Genomic DNA, 19,724 nt, shown 5'->3' on the forward strand with positions numbered 1-19,724 from the left:
CTCCTTTTCGGATGTGGAACTGCAACGGCAAAATATTAGCTCATTAAATTCCTACCTACGCATCATTGTACAATGGGGAATAAAAACCGTGTGGAATTTAATGATTCGAAAACCCAATGCTGTCTTGTATCGTTAAAGTAAGATAAACACTCTTTGCCACTATCTATATGAGTGGCACTTTCCTCAAACGGAATTTCTCGACATCTTCGGAATGAACATCAGCAACTAACTATTGTGGAGCGATCACATACGCTATGTCGCCAAAAATTGCGCAACATGTCTAGGTTTTTTGAGACGTTGCAAGAAATTTTTCTCTCCGTCTGATCTGGCTACAATCTACAAAACCTATATACGTCCGAAACTTGAATATAACTCTCATCTCTGGGCTGGTGCTTCAGTAATTTATTTAAGCCTCTTGGACAGTATTCAAAGTAGAGCTTTTAAAATGATTGGTGGTGACATTAACATCATAAACTCGATTACGTCACTCGAACATTGACGCAAGGTTTCTTCTCTAACCCTTTTTTACCGTTATTTTAACGAACTCTAGGACGGCATTAGTGAAATATCCAGTTGCAATTCTCCCCTTAAACAATTTAACCGTAATACCCGCGCTTCTAGGAATGCCCATCAGTGAGCCCCACTTCGCCCATTTTATGAAGTACAGAGATTATTTTTTAAGCCGTACTACGCGAATGTAGAACGCCTTGCAACGCTATATCTTATTAAAAAACCTGTCATTGCAATGTACAGGAATTAAAAATCAATGTGCACCAACCCTTCCCTCTTTTCCTAATGCTCACAATGTGTCTTTGGCATATTAAAGGAATATAAAACCCTTTTAGTGTTCGCTAATTGTACATACTATATTTCGTTGCAGACATTTTTTGGGTTACATTTGAACAAATATTTGCTGTGAAAATTAAAGTTTTAGGAGGGCACTGAAAGGGAAATACCTACATCTTACAAACATTTCTTACCTTTTGTCAAATTACCTACTACCGAGAAGTTTAATTTTTCACGCAATATTTAAACATTTCCTTCGTTGTTTTATAGCTTAAATAATTTTAGATTAGCGCGATTAACGTTTTTAGCTCTTGAAAATCTTCAAAATTGATTGTAAATAATGAATATCGGAGAAAATGTCTTCGTAATGAACAACACATATACAAAAATGTTATTGTATTAAACAGGATTCACGTTTATTCCAGCGAATCTCATTCCTTGGATTTTAAATGATGTCGTAATCTTTTTTACTTGCGACAAAATAATGGCTCCGTGAATTCCGTCTGTCTGTCTGTCGTCGCCCTTATTCCTTAAGGCCTAAACTATTGGGTTGATTGAGCTCAAACTTGAAATGAAAAGTTTTAAAATAACTGTAGTCCTCACAGAAATATTGTATTCAAAAACCGAAACCTCCAAATAAAATTCTATATGAAATTTTTTCTAAGCTGTTTTTTTTCTAAAGTTGGGTTCTTTAAATAAAATAAAATTATATTTTATTATGATTTTATGTATTGCTTCAAAAGGGAGGGTGGTACCGTTCCACAAGCTCTAATATTTTCTAAAAATATTTGATGACAAATTATGTTATTCAATGTTTTTGTTCAAAATTCGATGTTTCGAAAAAAAGACTGGGATGTTATTTTTGTAGGGCTTCTTGCTCATGTAAAAAAACAGTTCAATTGAATTTAAAAAAAAACGAAATTTATTGATCGAAACCAATTTTCGTAGCATTTTTTAAAAAAGTCGAAAACAATATTGTCTATGAGTTTGAGCCAATGCAGGTAAAATAATTTTTTTTTCGTAAAATATTCGAAGTGACAATTATTATTTTTGGCCAAACCAGGACTGACGGCCATGAAGGTTTTGCTGTGTGTTTGGTGGGATTTGGAAGGGAATCATCATTTAGATTCGACATTTTCAATTCGACAAATCGGTACGGTTAAAATATTTTAAAACAATCAAATTTACATTTTTGAAGGCAAACTTATTTTGGAGGTATTAATTCCTAAATTTGAAAGGATGTATCTATAAACGAATTCCCAGCTTTCTGTTATTTAACTGGACTTATGAGTTATAAAGCCTAGCTCTAAATTTCTCAAATTCCCTTGCAAACCAAAATGTTTATAAAGGCTTCCAAATATTTGAGACTTTTGCTATGCAGTTTCATTGATTCGATTGAACCAATACCTCTAAAGGTGCTGTTAAAAAACGAAGCCACTTTTGTAAACATTTTTTAATAAATTTAAATGAAAAATAAGACAAATATTTTATCTTTTCTTTTATTTAAAAGTTAAAGCCTTAAGTCTGAGTTTATCTGTAATATTTAGCTATGTAGAAAAGTACATGAAAATATCCGCATCGTTAGCAAAGTTCTATCTTATATTTTCGTATATTCTTAAGCTGAACCATCGTACAATGATGATGTATTAAAAAGAATATAAAAAAGGCTCAATTTAGGATTCTGGTCACGTTCTCATAGTGCACAGCACACCGAAATGTGTTTGCGTCTTTGTGAAAATGCGGGACACACGAAATGTTTATAAGTATTTATGATGAGAATAAAAGATATGTTTGTATATGTGTAATGTGAGTATATAATGTTATGTTAGAATCTTCTTTTATTTTTGTTTGTATTTTGTACCTTCAATACCTTAACGTTACCTCTAGGGCTAAATCTCATTTTATTTGGAAAGCCCTGTAAAACTACATAGCATAGTAATATCGCACCTGAATAACAAGATAGAGGTACATATACCCTTGTTAGCCTTCATTTGAAGAAGATTTAAGGCTTTATACAAGAAAATCTAAGAAAAACCATAAGAGTTGAAAATTTCCAGTATGAATGTTTGAACTTATAGGGATTTTTTTTTTATAAATCATTTCACATCAGGATAAAGCTTATCAAAGATGATAGAGATTCTTGGGGTCTGAAATAGTACACATATTACCACAAAATAAATTTGAAGTTTTTTAATGTTAGTATTAATTAAAATATTCTTTTCCCTATAGCATTAATGATGCAAAGCAGTCATTAAATTTGACATCTTTAATCATCATGGTGGTGGCCAAAAAAAGTATGATAACAATCTTGGAAAGTGTTGTGCATGGAAGGATACGTGCGCTAAAAAAACAGTTAACGAAAAAAATTGTACAGGAACTGTTCCGAAAAAATAAAAATCCAATTTGGACGTTCCTTAGGAAATTTAAGTAGCCACTATTCTACCTCGAGACTTCAAAGCAATCCCACTATGGAAAACCGGAAAAAGTTAAACAAGCTAGAAAGCATTTTAACGGAAATATTCGACAAACCAGAAATTATGGCAAGTATACAAACTGCAAGGTAGTAACAATTACAGGCCAATTGTAAAAAACGTTCGCAACACCACGTCCTTCTCGGTTCCAACAGTCGTTCGAAATGACCCACTGAGCAAAATTTCCTGTTGATTCGAAGCTACCGGAGAGTTTCATAAGCATTGGTGTACTTGAGAGCTTAAATGATTTTATAGGGCGATCTTCTTCCGCACTTGTGCGTTGGCAAGAGTACTGAAAGCACTTGACACAAATATCCGCTGTCCCGATAGTAAATAGTGAACGTTTTGACGACCAAATGGTAGAAAACTTTAGGATGGACAAAGAATCTTTCAAATATATTTGTGATAAAGTCTCTCCAGCAATGTCTCCGTTTGACTTTTCTGTGCAAGACGCTCTTTCGGTAGAGATAAAAGTATCTATAGCTATATACAAATTGGCTTCTTGTGCGGAATATAGAGTTGTTGGAAATCAGTTTGGAGTTCACAAGGCAACTGTGAAAAATTGTGTTTACCAATTTTGCAGAGCAATAGTAAAAACAATCAATCTCCATAATCCAAGGATTTGAAGAAAAAAGCGGGGTACCTCAAATTTTGGGAGCAATCGATGGTACTCACATACCAGTTAAACCACCCGTGGAAGAATGTGCAGATTATGTCAATAGAAATGGATGGCTATAGATGGTGTTGTAAGCAGTAGTGGATTGCAATTATTTGTAAGCATTTTATTTATTAAGTTCCTTCATTTAATCATCTATTCGTATATTTTTTTCTTAAAGATTTTTGTATGTACGTTGCAAGAATCCGGGATCGGTTCATGACGCAACTGTCTTAAAAGATTCCTATCTGAGCATCAACGTAAAGGACATTCATTTCGTAAGTTAATTTACTTTACTTTACTTACTTACTTAAGGTGGCGCTACAATCCGGGCGGACCTGGGCCTCAACCAACATGCGTCTCCAGCCAGCTCAATCCCTAGCTAGCCGTCTCCAATTTCGCACGCCAAGTTGCTTGAGGTACAGTTCGTCGTTATATCTTCTCCTCCATTCTCCATCTATGCTTACGGGACCAAAAATCACCCGAAGAATTTTTCTCTCGAAGCATCCTAAGACGCTCTCATCTTTCTTTGACAGGGGCCAGGCCTCAGCGCCATGAATGAGAACCGGGATGATAGTGTCTTATAGATGGTGATTTTAGATGCTCGAGAGAGGACTTTACTTCTCAATTGCCTTCTAAGTCCAAAGAAGCAGCGATTTGCAAGAGTTATTCTTCATTTGATTTCAGCGCTGGTGTCGTTGTTCAATGTAATTTTTTGATGACAGCATATACTTGGTCTTGCCCTCATTGACCACTAAACCCATCTTCTTCGCTTCCGTCGCAATGCTCAAAAACGCTCTACTGACATCACGCTTTGATCTTCCAATTATGTCAATATCATCTGCGTATCCGAGTGATTGGATGGACCTTTGGAAGATTGTGCCTCTAGTGTTGGCGCTTGAGTTTTGCACAATTCTTTCTAGAACGATGTTGAAGAAGTCGCATGACAGTGCATCGCCTTGTCTAAAACCTTTTTTGACATCAAATGCATCGGTAAGATCTTTTCCGATCTTGATAGAGCAGCGTGCATTCTCCATCGTCATTCTGCACAAACGGATAAGTTTGACAGGGATGCCAAAAGTTGACATTGCTCGGTAGGGCGCTTCCCTATAGATGCTGTCATACGCGGCTCTAAAATCGATAAAGAGATGGTGGGTATCGATTTGAAGTTCCTGGGTTTTTTCCAAGATCTGAAGCCACACTGATAAGCACCAATCAGGTTGTTGACGAACGGCTTCAGACGTTCACATAATAATGCAATGTTAAGGAGAGTGATGCCTCTGTAGTTGGCACAGTTTAGAGGATCTCGGTTCGTCATCGCTGTTATATAATTTGGAGAAGTGATCTTTCCATATTCTCAGCATCGACTGCGGTTCTACTACGATGTTCCCCTGATCGTCTTTACAGGCTTCGGTTCGTGGCTGGTACCCTTGGGAGGTTTTTTTTAACTTTTGGTAAAATTTACGAACCTCATTCCTGTTGTGACATACCTCTATCTCCTCGATCGCGCACTTCTCATGCTCTCTTTTTTCCATCTAAGAAGCATAGGACTCCTTGAGAGGTTATTAGAGACTCGATCGGAAAAGGACATGGCAGTCTCTTGCGATTGTAGCCGTCTAACGTCGAATCTTCTCACAGTACTTCCTTGTTTTGGCTTCGATCGGGATATCCGTAGCCGTACCTTGGCTACAACAAGATAGTGGTCCAAGTCAATGTTGGCCTCACGGAATGTTCGGATATCCTGGATACTGGAGAAGTGTCGTGCGTCGATCGCAATGTGGTCAATCTGGTTGACGGTTGATTGATCAGGAGATTTCCATGTCCCCTTGTGCATATTGAGATGTGTGAACTGCGTACTAGCTATCTGAACGTCTCGCCCCGTAGCGAAATCGACCAGCCTGAATCCGTTGTCGGAGGTAGTGTCCTGCAGGCTGTATCTCCCGATTATCCCACCAAAGATGTCTTCTCTTCCTAGCTTGGCATTAAAATCTCCTAAGACAATTTTAATGTCATAGCCAGGGCACTGCTCATATGTCTTGTCCAAGAGCTCGAAGAATATGTCTTTGGTGTCTTCATCTTTCTCCTCTGTTGGGGCATGCGCGCATATTAGGCTTGTGTTGCCGAATTTAGCCTTGATGCGGATTGTCGTGATGCGCTCGCATCACTGTTGAAACTCAAGACTTTTTGCCTGAGCCTTGTTCCAACAACAAATCCACACCCAAATAGACGCTGTCTTTGTTCTCGGTAGCAGTCGCCGTAGTAGATATCGCAGTCTTTTAGTTTGCGTTTGCCCGGTCCACCTCATCGCACTTCTTGGATGGCGGTAATATCTGCCTTGCAGCAGTTTAGGGCTTCCGCTAATTGTTCGGCTGCACGTGGTCTGTTAAGAGTCCTAACATTTCACGTACAGATCCGTAGTTCGTTGTCCTTCAACGCCACTTTTTATCGTGTTTACGTTTGGTCGTGTACCTATCAGCCAGTGTTTTTTTTTTTGTCGCAATCTATATTGTTTAAGGTTTTTCCACCTTATTCCCATTTCTGTTTCAATTTTTCGATACACTTCAAAATTTCTGTATATCTTAGAATCAAAGTGTGTTAATACGTTCAATTCAGCCATTACCTGTAACAAGACATTTGTTTCTTCGTTCTTCCACGTATTTCTTTTCGACCATTAGGCCATTATTGAATACAAACAAATTTAAAATTTTAACAATTCTCTCAACACAGAGACACATGTCAAATTAAATTCACCCTAGAACAAGCAAGAGTGAAATAAAAGCATATCGCAAGTAAAACCTCCCACACCAATAACTTGATTCCCCGTTTCAGGTTTACAAACAAATTTTCGTTTCGCCTCGTTCTGTGAGATTGAATCAAGTAATCCTATTTCGATCCGATCCAGGTCTATACGGCGCTAAATCTTGATTCAATTCTGCTTGTAAACGGGGTAAACATTACTTGCACACAAGAATGGTTGACGTTACTTACAGGTAATGGTAAGTCATTAGGCCCTAGTTCTAAATGGACTGTTGCTCCACCAATTTCTTTAAGGGATGCTATGAAAATGATAGCTGGTAGAATTGTGTCCGAAATATTTTCCTTCGCGCAAACACCGCCGGAATATTTTATGCCGATATTTTAACAATGTTCCGTATTATTAGCTAGTTGTATTCCTTCTTCTCGGACAATTCAGCCGGTCTAATATTACTTCCAGGAATGATCATCTGTTTATATTTTTTGCAAACAATTGTTGCACTTTTACTAAAGTCTAAACAAACAAGAAACACAGTAAGACTTATATTCGACGAAAGTCTTCCTATTCTTCCGACTCTATAATATTAGCTCTGTACCCTTGCTTAAGCTAATTTATCTTTCCTATTCTTCTTGGCTCCTTCCAAGTAGTTGAAAATAGCCTTTATTCAGCCATTTCCGAAAAAAGAATCGAATCGTCTTCCCTCTTCTTTCCAAGATTATGGGAATTCTCCTCAGGCTGTGCGTGAAAAGTTGCGATGTTGAGACCGAGTTGATGTTCTAGAATTGAGTCTTACAGACGAAATCACGCGTGGTAGGCGCTTAGTTTCGATCAAAACTTCTTTTTCAAAAACTTAAAGTTGCATGGAGGTATGATACTGACTTTCAAGATTTCGAGTGCGGAAAACAGCCTTCAGCGTCAAAATAAACTATTACGAAAAAAATCTCACTTCTCCTCCAAACAAAAAACGTTTGTAAAATGTTGACAAACATTTGACAGCTGAACATATTCGCATTTGTTTTTTAAACATGTGGTTTTGAAGATGAAATAAAACGCATATAATTTAATATTATGACCACAGTTCGGCATTAGGTTTTTAAAACGAGCTCTATCAAGCGACTTGCTCGAAGAAATTCCAGCCGAAAGGCCCAATTTTCGACTACTTTTTGCAGAAATTAGATTTTCAACAGATAGCGTAACTCTTTCAGACAGACTTTTGATTGCTTTGTGGTAACACTACTTAAAATATCATTAATGAGTAATGTTGATTATTAAAAAATATAGACATAAAAGTTCGGTTTTCTGAGGTATATTTAAAAAAAATTATATTTTGATATGTTCCTTCTTCTCGAAAAAGTGCCCCGCTTTGTCAAAATATAATTCTTTGTTTTGCATTAATTTTATACCTCCCTAACTCAAATTACATTTCTTTACATTACTTGCTCCTGTCTACACTCTGAGCTGGAAGTAAATTTGCATGTCAGCCTTCACACCTGTCCTGTTTTTCACAACCAACCGCATGATTCTTGACTAATTGGCACCAAACAACAACTTTGAAACCGATTTTTGGCCCGCAGGGTGTATACTTTTGACGACCGCTAAAGACACCGCATCCAGCTTCCACTTTTCGTGTTTAACAAATAAATATGCCGCTGTAACAGCAACACGATACAACCGTAGATAAGAAGCCCCAAGTGTGCAAACTGGAAAGTTATGGGAGTTTCGCGGTCCCATAACAGATGCCGCCGCCACGCCAGCCGCCTTCGACGAAGACGATGATGATGCGAGGACGACATGAATTCTTATCAAGTTTCAAGATCACGTTCACAACTTGTCCGTGGGCTAGTGTCGTCGGCGGCAGCTTTTTCTTCTTAGCGATCGTCTGACTTCATCCGAAGCTGACAGAAATGGCTTTCATGATGCAAGTTGTTGACGACAAAAGAATAAGCTTCAAGCCCACATAATCCATAAGATTCCCGAATGGTAGGTACGTTTCCAGAAGTGAAGCTGCAGTATTACGCGCGTCTTGTTATTTGTGTGCATAAATATATGTATATGCGGCATCAAGCAACTTACCAAACACAACCGACATCATCCCAGGAATCCGAAGAGATTCAAATTTTAAGATAAGAAGAATTTTATTAGGGGTTTTCTATTAGCCGCCACCCGGGTGTAATTCCATTATGCTAAATAGGTCCCTTTAAACCTATTAAAATACGACTCACCTCCCAGTCCACACTCTGGGACCCAAATTAAGGTTGCTTTGTGTGACGCAAGTATATGTACACACATGTGGTGCGGGTGCGAAGGCGGCAGAGAGGGGTTGTTGCCCTAATGATTTGCATCTACCTTTTGGATTTAGCTTTTGTGAGAAACTTTTCCAAGATAGAAATAGATTCAAATGTGTGATGGCAGCGTAGAGCTTCATCCACATTCAACATACTCGTGTGGGGGCAGAACAAATCTTTGAATTGCTTTACGGGTCGTATGAAGATTTTACACATCAGACAAGGAGCAAGGAGCGAGTCAAAATTCGAGAGTATAGAATCCGGTCCACAGCAGAAAACTGACTTTCAAAATTACAACCATTAAAAGCACGATAATCATAATAATAATGGTTGTGTGTGCGGATGCTTCCTTAATTCTCGTACGTTATGTGCGAGTTTTATCTGCAAGGAGTTTACAACCCTTAACATTGACAATTTACGACCATGCATCGTGTGGCTTCTACTCTATACCTATGAGGATGAGATTCATAAGACTTTTATCTAGCTTATACCAAGGTAAGTATATATATCTCTCCATTCAGTCTTTTATATCAAGGACAAAGTTACTTACAATTAAGAGGAACTTATTGCACTCCTTTGAGTAATTTTAATAGCTCGCCTTTTCTCAGGACTTACCTACTCATATACGTTACGTACATATATTTACGATATTTTGTTTCTGTGTGTAAAATGAGTTAATGAACATTTCTTGCGGTTATTTCAAGTTCGCCACAAAACAAGGCGAAGAAATCAGCCTTGACTAAGGTAAATTCAATCCGTTGGGAGTAATAATGAGACGGTAATTTGCTAATTAGTTTAGTTTTTAATGTATGGATTGTATTTTTCTTTTTGTTTAATTTATTCATAGATAAGGGATTTTAACTAAACTGATTTTAAGGTATTCAAATCATTTATAATAATAAAAACTCCAAAATAAAAAAAAATTGTATTACCCAACAAGACTAACTTTCCAAATCGTTATGGAATCCTTTAAAACAATTAAATGACTTTTAATTGACAAGGCAAACAAAAATGTCTCACATACAATTTTGTGTATGGTTTCTCAAATTCTGATCAAAACTGTTATTGTTTTTTCTTTCCATATATTAGTTGAACGTTTTGAATAAAATTTACATTTTCAAGGCAAAAAAGTAGCTTACAATAAAACCCGCTTAATAGAAACATCAAAACGTCACTGTCTGTTTTTCACTTGGGCGGGTCTAAACGAAACCCGTTCTTCAATAAATCAACGTAACATCAGCCGATGTGTTTAATAACTAATGCAATTGATACACAGACTACGTCATCGTTGATATCAGATTGTTGACAACAAAAATTTTACTGTTTTGAATTAACAGGGCCGGATTCGATTCTTGTCACTACTAAGGCATAACACTAGTAGTGGCGTGTATCGAATAGCATTCTGTGGCTCAACGCAGTAATATTTTTCTTATAGTCTTCGTCTGTTTTGGTTTTTGTGTTTCTTTTATTTGCAATGGCTGGAAATTTCAGGGTAGATTATTGTAATATTCGTGGGCTTAGATCGAATTTTCTTTCTGTGTACTCCCATACTGCTTTAAACAGGCCAGCTGTATTGGCACTAAGTGAAACCCAAGTGGGTGAGGATTCCGATCCCACTGAATTCTTTATTCAAGGGTATAACTTGGTGCCATTATTCTTTTCCCACCATGGTCTCGCCATTTACATTAGGAATGATGTTGCTTATCAGTTTTTGCCACAATATGGTCCCTGCACAAATTCTTTTTTCAATTTTATGTGGTTTAAATTTTCCGTGAATAAGCAAATCATTCACTATTGCTTCCTTTATCGAAGCCCAAATCTAGACAGAGTATCAACTTCTCGTGAATTTGATGCTTTGTCTGATTCCATCCAAAGAATTGTTTCGTCCTATCCTCGCACTGAAATCGTTGTTACGGGCGATTTCAATGTACACAATTCTTCATGGCTTCAACATTCGGGAAAGTCAACACCAGAAGGAGTGTGTGCTGAGATCTTCGCTGAGTTAAACCACCTAACTCAGCTGGTCAACGAGCCCACTCGAATATCGGACGTGGTAGGTCGAGCAGAAAACACTGTTGACTTGTTTCTTACCTCTGACCCTGGTAAGTACACTATTAGTGTCCTATCTCCTCTAGGCACATCTGACCATTGTGTCATATCAGCAAATTTCTCGTGTAAAAACTCTCCAGTTAAAGAAAGAGCTCCTAAGAGAACCGTTTGGCAATACGAGAAAGCCAACTGGGACGGTCTCAATAATTACTTTAGGATCTTTAACTGGTCACTATGCTTCCTCGATAGTGACGTTGACGCCAGCGCTGATATGATCACAAGTTTGATTCTCCTAGGAATGAGAACTTTTATCCCGAATAGGGTTAAAAGCATCAGACCTAAGGAAAACGCATGGTTCGATGCGAGCTGTAAAGAGGTTATTAGGGTTAAGAAGGTAAGTTTCCGTTGTTTTAAAGCCAATCCAACTGAGGAAAACCGGAATAAGTTCAAGCAAGCCAGGAAGGCCTGCAACGCCCATATTCGACGGACCAAATTTTTACATGACCAAAAATTACGGCAAAAAATACTGCAATGTCCCAAAGGCAGTAAAAATTTTTGGTCATTTGTAAAAAATATGAGGAATTCTTCCTCTTCCTCGGTCCCTACGCTCGTTGTGAATGACACTCCATTTGTTAGCTCCTTAGAGAAAGCAAATCTCTTTGCTAGGCAGTTCGCCGCCAATTCAACTCTGCCAGTGAGTGTTATGACTCCGCCTGTACTTGAGCGAGTTAATGATTCTATGGGGCAAATCTTTTTTCGCACTCGTACCGTAGCGAGGGTCCTAAAAGATCTTAACATACACAAATCTGCTGGTCCGGATGGTATCCCCGCTATTGTTCTGAAAAGGTGTTCTTCATCGCTGGCAAAACCACTGCGTAAGCTTTTTCATCTGTCCTACTCCTCAGGTCTCGTTCCGAGCGGATGGAAAACCGCATTTGTCCAGCCTATTCCCAAAAAAGGCGAATCTTCCTCACCGTCTAATTATCGACCGATTGCACTTACGTCCCTTCTTTCCAAGGTCATGGAAACGCTGATTAATTATCAGCTCAAGAAATATCTTGAAGAACGGAAGCTTCTTAATGACCGACAGTATGGCTTTCGTAGCAATAGGTCCACTGGTGATCTCATGGTTCATCTCACCGAACAGTGGAACAAATCTTTACATAGCTTTGGAGAAAGTAAGATTATTGCACTTGATATTTCAAAAGCATTTGATAGGGTTTGGCATCAGGCTTTCTTATCGAAAATGCGTGCTTTCGGTTTGGATGAATCCCTCCTTCATTGGATTAGTAATTACCTTTCGAATCGTTCAATACAAGTTGTATTGGATGGATTCAAGTCTGAAAACCACAAAATAAATGCTGGTGTGCCCCAGGGCTCTGTTCTATCTCCAACACTCTTTCTCATTTTTATTAATGATTTCCTGTCTGCATCTAATCCAATACATTGTTTCGCTGACGATAGTACTCTTAGCTTTTCATATTCGTTTTCAGATTCACACCCCTCTTCTTCGGATGTGGAACTGCAACGACAAAATATGATAAGCTCATTAAATTCCGACCTAAACAGCATTGTACAATATGGAATAAGAAACCGCGTGGAATTTAATGCTTCGAAAACGCAATGCTGTCTTGTATCGTTAAAGCGAAATATACCCCGGCTGCCATTATCCATAAATGGCACTTGCATCGAGGAAACTGAACATCTGGATATTCTTGGTATGTGTATCACCAACCACCTTTTGTGGAACGATCACATACGCGATGTCGCCAAAAATGCCGCAAGATGTTTGGGTTTTCTAAGGCGATGCAAGAAGTTTTTCTCCCCCTCTGATCTGGCTGTTATTTACAAGTCTTATATACGTCCAAAGCTTGAGTATAACTCCCATATCTGGGCTGGTGCTCCTGCAACTTACTTAAGCCTCTTGGATAATATTGAACGTAGAGCATTTAGATTGATTGGTGATATTACCATCATAACATCATTTACGTCACTTGAACATCGTCGAAATGTTTCTTGTCTCACCCTGTTTTACCGTTATTTTAATGGTTTATGCTCTAGAGAAATAGCCAGCTGCATTCCTCCCCTTAAACAGTTCAACCATAATACTCGCGCTTCTAGGAATGCTCATCAATATACCCTCGAGCCCATCTTCGGTCGTACTGTCAAGTATAGAGATTCGTTCTTTAGCCGTACTATGCGAATGTGGAATGCCTTACCACACTCTGTCTTTCCCAGCTATTGCAATATTCAGGAATTCAAAACCAATGTACACCGACATCTCCTTTCAACCCCTCTCTCCCTTTCCTAGTGCTCACACTGTGTCTACATAATAAGGGTAATATATCCCCTTGAGTGTGCGCTTATTATAAAAAAAAAAAAAAAAAAAAAAATGCAGTGGGCACGACCAGTGTACACACGTTCACCTGTTTTGAACTCACAGTAAATTTGATAAAGTGAGATGGAATTTTAACACAAATTCGTCTTTTGATTGAAGATAGGTTCAGGAACAATCTGGAATACATTAAAGGAATGAATTCCTAAGCACACCTCGAGTACAGGACTGTTTCCCAAACCCTTTAACCCTGTTTATTCCACTTCTTCTAACTATACAATGGAAGAGGTTTAGGTCACTTGATTTTTCTCTAGTTGTTGTTAGGACACGGGCACAAATTTAACATAACGACGAGTTTTTGAACACCGCTTAAAAATGTTCAAAAATTTAAATAACACAATATACATCTTAGCCTTACATTTACATATTTCAAGAGCTAAAGTGACAACTTTAGTTATAAGATTATTTAGTACACCGTAGTTTTTCAAGATAACCATTTAATTATGACAACATGCAAGCATTAAGAAATTCAAAAACATTTTTCTAAATATGACAACTTTCAGAGCTAAACACAATAGTTTAGAGGGTTTGGCGAAATGCGAAGAACGCTACAAAAATAGATGCAAAAACCCAAAGAATTGAGAAAGTTTGCTTGAAGAATGTTATCTCTTATATGAAGAATTTCCTGGCTGTTTATTGACGAATTTTTTTCGGACTCAATTTTCGGGAATATATTATTACTATCGTGATCATAGACTGCTTAATGGTAGATTGGAGTTGATGCTAGAAGACAAATTCTAAAAACCACCTGTTGGCGTAAACATTTAAAAAAAATTGATTCTAAAGGATTCACCAAAACTTTAAAATTGTGGAGAGCAAAATGTTTTGTTCTTCAATTTAAGGATATATGTATTTGCTCCATCTAAGTTCATAATATTTCTAAAAATAAACAAAAAAGGGCTGGAATGCGAATCACACTGATAGCTTCCCATCCTTTCTGTCGATTTGTCATGCTTAAAAGGTTTGTAGGTTTTCGTGTTATGTTAAAAAAGTTCTTAATTGAATTATTCTAAAAAATTTAAATATTAATAACAATATTTTGCATTATGATAAAATAATTTGATTTCAAAACGAGAATTTTTGTTAACGAGATTTTTTATTCGTTAACCAGTTTTTACAAATTTTAGTAGCATTTTTTAAAAGTTTTTATTTCTTATACAAACAAATACAAATTGGATGAATAAAATGAATTTGAAGTAATTATTCACGAGATATCGAGAATCGAATATCAATTTTTACCAAATTTGTGTACTATTTTTTATATATTTAATTTTTCTTATGAAAAAAAAACGGTCTGTTGGGTTTCTATAAAAATGTTTACTGAAAGTCGAAAACAATATTTTCATTGAGATAAAATAAGTTTGAAAGCAATATTTTTAATTTTTGAAAAGCTATTTGAGTCGAAAGTATACATTTTTAGCAAGTTTTAGTATTGTTTTTTTTTTTTTGTATTTCTTTTTATTTTTAAACCGTCAATTTGATTTTCACAAAATTTTATCGAATGTCAACAATAATATTTTTTATAAGATAAAATTAAATTTAAGCCAAAATCTCAAAGTTCACTCTTATTAATTTTTGTTTGGGTTTTTATTTTTTGTAAGAAAATTGTCTATTTGATTTTTTTCAAACTTTTACCGAATGTTGAAAACAAAATTTCTTATAAGATAAAATAAGTTGGAAGCCACAATCTCAAATTTTTGAAAATATATTTGAGTCGAAATTCAATTTTTACCAACTTTGAGTAATGTTATTTTTAGGTTATTATTTTTTATAAAAAAAAACTGTCTATTCGATTTTTCTCAAAATTTTACCAGATGTTAAAAATGTTTTTTTTTTTTGTTGTACAAAATTGTGTTAGAGACAAAATCATTTTTATTTGTATTCGTGAGACTGTAGGGTTAACCAAAATGTTTATCTTTTTTTTGAAACTGCTATGGTAAAAAAACCACCCACGCAATTTTCTTGACAGCCGTTTCTGCATTTTTCTGCATTATTATCTGTATAACAAAATTTATTTGAAGTCGATATCTCTACTGGTTCTTGATCTATGGACAATGAAAAAAAAGTCGCGAACGTATGTACATACACACGGACCTTGAAACGTCAAGAAATGTCGAAATTTTCAATTTGATAAACCGGACCCATTACAATAACTTCCTATGGCAAGTTAAGGTAGACAAATAAGTTGGGAAGAAACTTTAGCACTTACAAATATCGTTTTACTTTATTTCTCAAGAGATTCTTGAACATTTGTTTAATATCTCAGTTCTAGACCATCAAAAGCAAATTTACTTCAAGATGAATATTTCTTTAATTTTTAAGATCTTAAAAGTTTTTTTTTATAAAGGTAATAGAAAATTAATTTTGAAAGAAAAAAACACTTTAAGAAAGCCTTATAATATTTATGGGCGTCAAAAAAAATTAAGATGGAATTGAAGAGCTTCACGGATTTAAAGGCAATTTAATATCAAGTTGATGAACTCTTCAAGTTTTTTTTTCGTAAGAACCTGAACGTTGAAATCTTATGAAAATAATTTAAGACATTAGTAAATTGTGTAAAACAAAGATTTTACGTGTAGTTATTTTTTGACATCAAATCGTTTTTTGGTGAACATTGTTACATTACTGAAAAATCTAAGATGAATTATAAAACTCTTAAAAATTAACTAAATAAGCTTAATGGCTCATATGAACCCATTTGCATCAACCATTGGTTAAAAGTTGATGAATTTATGCTGATAGATTAAAATGTTCTTGGTTCAGTCCTGAGTTAAAAGTAGCACTTTTAACAACAGGGTTTAAAGTAGTGGAGCACACATTTTCTTCCATATATACAAAATAAATAGTTAAAAATATAACCATTAACGCATTAGAATAAGAATTGAATGCTCTCTGAAATCAACCTCCCCCACTCAAATGAATCGGCTATCTTGTGGCTTGCTGCCAAGGGATATAAGCCATGTTTATTCCGCTGTCCACTTCTTTCAAGTGTACGTAGTGAACGTTACCCCTTTCGATTAAAAGCTGGATCTTAAAACTCTAAGCTTTTCAGCGGAAGAACCCTGTACACCTTTGAGTCCACCTCAGCCTAGTACATAAAAGCATCACACTCTAATTATGTGTATTTTCGAATCAAATGGCATTTTAGGATAAAATAGTTGTTAAATTAAACAAATTTTAAATAAGCTAGTTTTTCACATACGTGGGCTTTACTGTAATCTTTCAACTAAATTTAGTTCCTTTAGTAAAGTTGGTTGCTTTTTTTAATATAACTTTTAAGAGTTTAATGAAATTTAAAGATTATTGTCTATAATTTAAAAACAATTTTTTTTTTTTTTAAACCGTCCGACTTTGCCTTTAAAAAATACACTACCCTTTTGCTTTAACCTGTGGATGGAATTTTAAAAAATATTTCGTTGGACAAAATCGCACTTAAGTAAATTTTGTTATACAGATAACAACGCAGAAAGATGCAGACAGGGCTCTAAAAAAATTGAAGTGGTTTTCTTACCATATAGCAATTTGTAAAAAAAAATTGGGTAACCCAAAATATGTCACCAATAACGTTTGCGACTTAAATAAAATGAATGTAGGTATATATAATTTGGAAAAAAATCAATTAACGTCAAATAATAGTTAACTCGAATATTTTACGAACAAAATAATTGTATGCAACGAAGAACAATGTTTTCGACAACTGGTCAAATTTTGATAAACATCGAAGGGACAGTTTTTTGAAAAAAATAAAAATCTACAAAAAAATATTACTAAAAATACACACACATTAATTTTCTAATTAAATATCTTTTCAAAAATTAAGAATTTTTTCTTCGAACTAATTTCATTTAATTGATATTCGATTTTGGACATCTCGTTAAAAAAAAACTTTCAAGAAATGTTACTAAAATTGGTAATAATTGGTTTTCGACTTAAAATCTCATTAACAAAAATTGATGTTCAAATCAAACTATTTCTTCATATCCAAAATATTGTTTGTAAATTAAACTTTATCTTTACGAAGAATTCAACTGACTGCTTCTTAAAAAAAGCACGAGATCCTGAAAAAAAAACAAAGAAACCTAAAAGAAATGGTTTTCGACTTAAATATTAGAAGAATCAGGAAAGATCTAAGTCGTATCACAACCAATGAGAATTAATGAAAACTAATTGAGAGACTCTGGGAGGATAAGGCATTCGTGGAAGATGATTCAATCGATTTTTATACAGATGGTTAAAAAAAAACAAGGGGTTGGTGGAGGTGTGTACTCTGAACAACTGAAATTAAGTCTCTCATCCCGCCTTCCCAATCATTGTAGCGTGTTCCGGGAACTTTTGGCGATAAAAGAAGTCTTGTCCTCGCTTAAAGAAAACGTGATATCAACATCTGATATCCGTATTTTCTCAGATATTCAGGCCGCTATCAAATCTCTGGACTCTGTCCCTATAAACTCTATAACAGTCCATAACTGCCGATCATCTCTAATGGAGATTGCACAACATTTTAATATTCACCTTTCCTGGGTGCTGGGCCTGGGCCATAGAGACATTCCAGGTTACTGTAAAGCTGATGAACTCGCCAAGAACGGTACAGTGCAGCCCATCCTACAACGTTTGGCAAATTCTGGCATACCAATTGCTACAAGTTAACTTCTGCTAATGCAAGACACTCACTATGAAGAAGGCAAACACCAGGTGGAATAACATCACCACGTATCAGGTCACAAAAAACATCTGACCGAGACTAGCTTTAAAGCGATCAAGGAGCTTGCTATCTTTTAGCAGATTGCATATAAGCTCGATAACATGTCCCTTAACCCGACACTTTCTAATAGAAAAGCACGCCACGAGACTAGGCGTATTCTCAAATCACTTTTGCAGAAATTGTATGGACGAGAAAGAGGAGGAAACAGTTCTTCATCATCTCTGTATATGCCCTAGCTCAAAAACGCAAGAATTACCTAGGAGAAATCTTCTTTAACGATCTAAACGATCTAAATCATATTAGCATAAATAGCCTCAGTAAGGGACTTAAACTGGTTCTATTGAGCTTAGAAGGAAGCCTCTAGATTTATGTGGTATCACAATGGGCTATTAAACTGGCCTAAGTCTGTCCGATTCCATCATGGGCAGCCACTAACCTAAGTGAGTTAGAAAAATGATTTAAAGTTAATCTAAGAAATTCTTTTTTGAACAAAAAAAAACTACGTTGTATTTAGAATTTAAAACCATTTTTAAGGAGGTCTATTTCAACAACCTGCACACAAAATAAAAAAGTTGTTATATTGACAATCGTCAACTTGGAATTTGGCCAAATCGACTACCAAAATGATCAATATAACAAACTTATTTTAGAAAATTGACTACTGGATATTTAATAGAACAATTTCGAGTTGTTTTGTCATATTTACTACAGTTCTCAAATTGATTACCGCAATGGTCGTTTTGACTACCGTGCTAGTCAATTTTTTCAACCAAAGTTGCCATATTGGCTACCGCAGTTGTCTAAGTTGTAAAATTTCAGATCCCAAAATTGACAACCGAAACTTATACTATTGACTTGGCTAAAAATTGATTATTTAATAACCAATTTGACTGCCAAAATAGTCAATAGGATGGCTTTATTCGTTCTGTGTGATGTGAAAAATGACAAGGTAAAATTAGAATTGGAACTAATAAATCTTTTAAAACGAGTAGGTTCTAAAAGCAGACAAAAGCACTTAATTTGTCAACCATGGTAATACCAGAAATGTGCAATTTTGAAATTCCAAAAACTAAAACAAGCTGTATTTTCTTCTCACATGGGCCATTAGGTTTCACAACTTTTAGATCCCCAAATAAACTTTGCCTTAAAACCCAGGAGTAGTTGAAAAGCTTCAAGTTGAAAACATTTCTAGTTTAAACGAGCACTTGGTGTCAAACAAATGTAATCTTTATTTATTGTGTCTTTTAATTTACAAATCACACTTTCTATGTAACGAAAGTTAAATACAAACAAATATTTTTTACCAGTAACAAAAATGTTTTTTAATTGATTATGATATCTTTCCTCGATTATGCTTCGATTCAATTAAAAATTCAAATTTAAATTCACAAAATGGCATATACTTGGAACTGTACAACAGGCCCGATACTTCAAATGCAGCTTCTGGAAAATAGGGCGGGAATAGTTCTGGATCCATTTTCATCCTTTGTACATAGTAAACTGTGTCCTTCTTAAATGGACACTCTTCTGGATAATTACTATATTTCCTCATTATATTTCGAGCAATAAGTAATATTGGCACATTGAATTTTGCTGCAACAAATTCACAGGCATCGATGTTTTTGA

This window comes from Eupeodes corollae, unplaced genomic scaffold (genome assembly GCF_945859685.1).
Source record: "Eupeodes corollae unplaced genomic scaffold, idEupCoro1.1 scaffold_719, whole genome shotgun sequence".
NCBI lineage: Eukaryota > Metazoa > Arthropoda > Insecta > Diptera > Syrphidae > Eupeodes > Eupeodes corollae.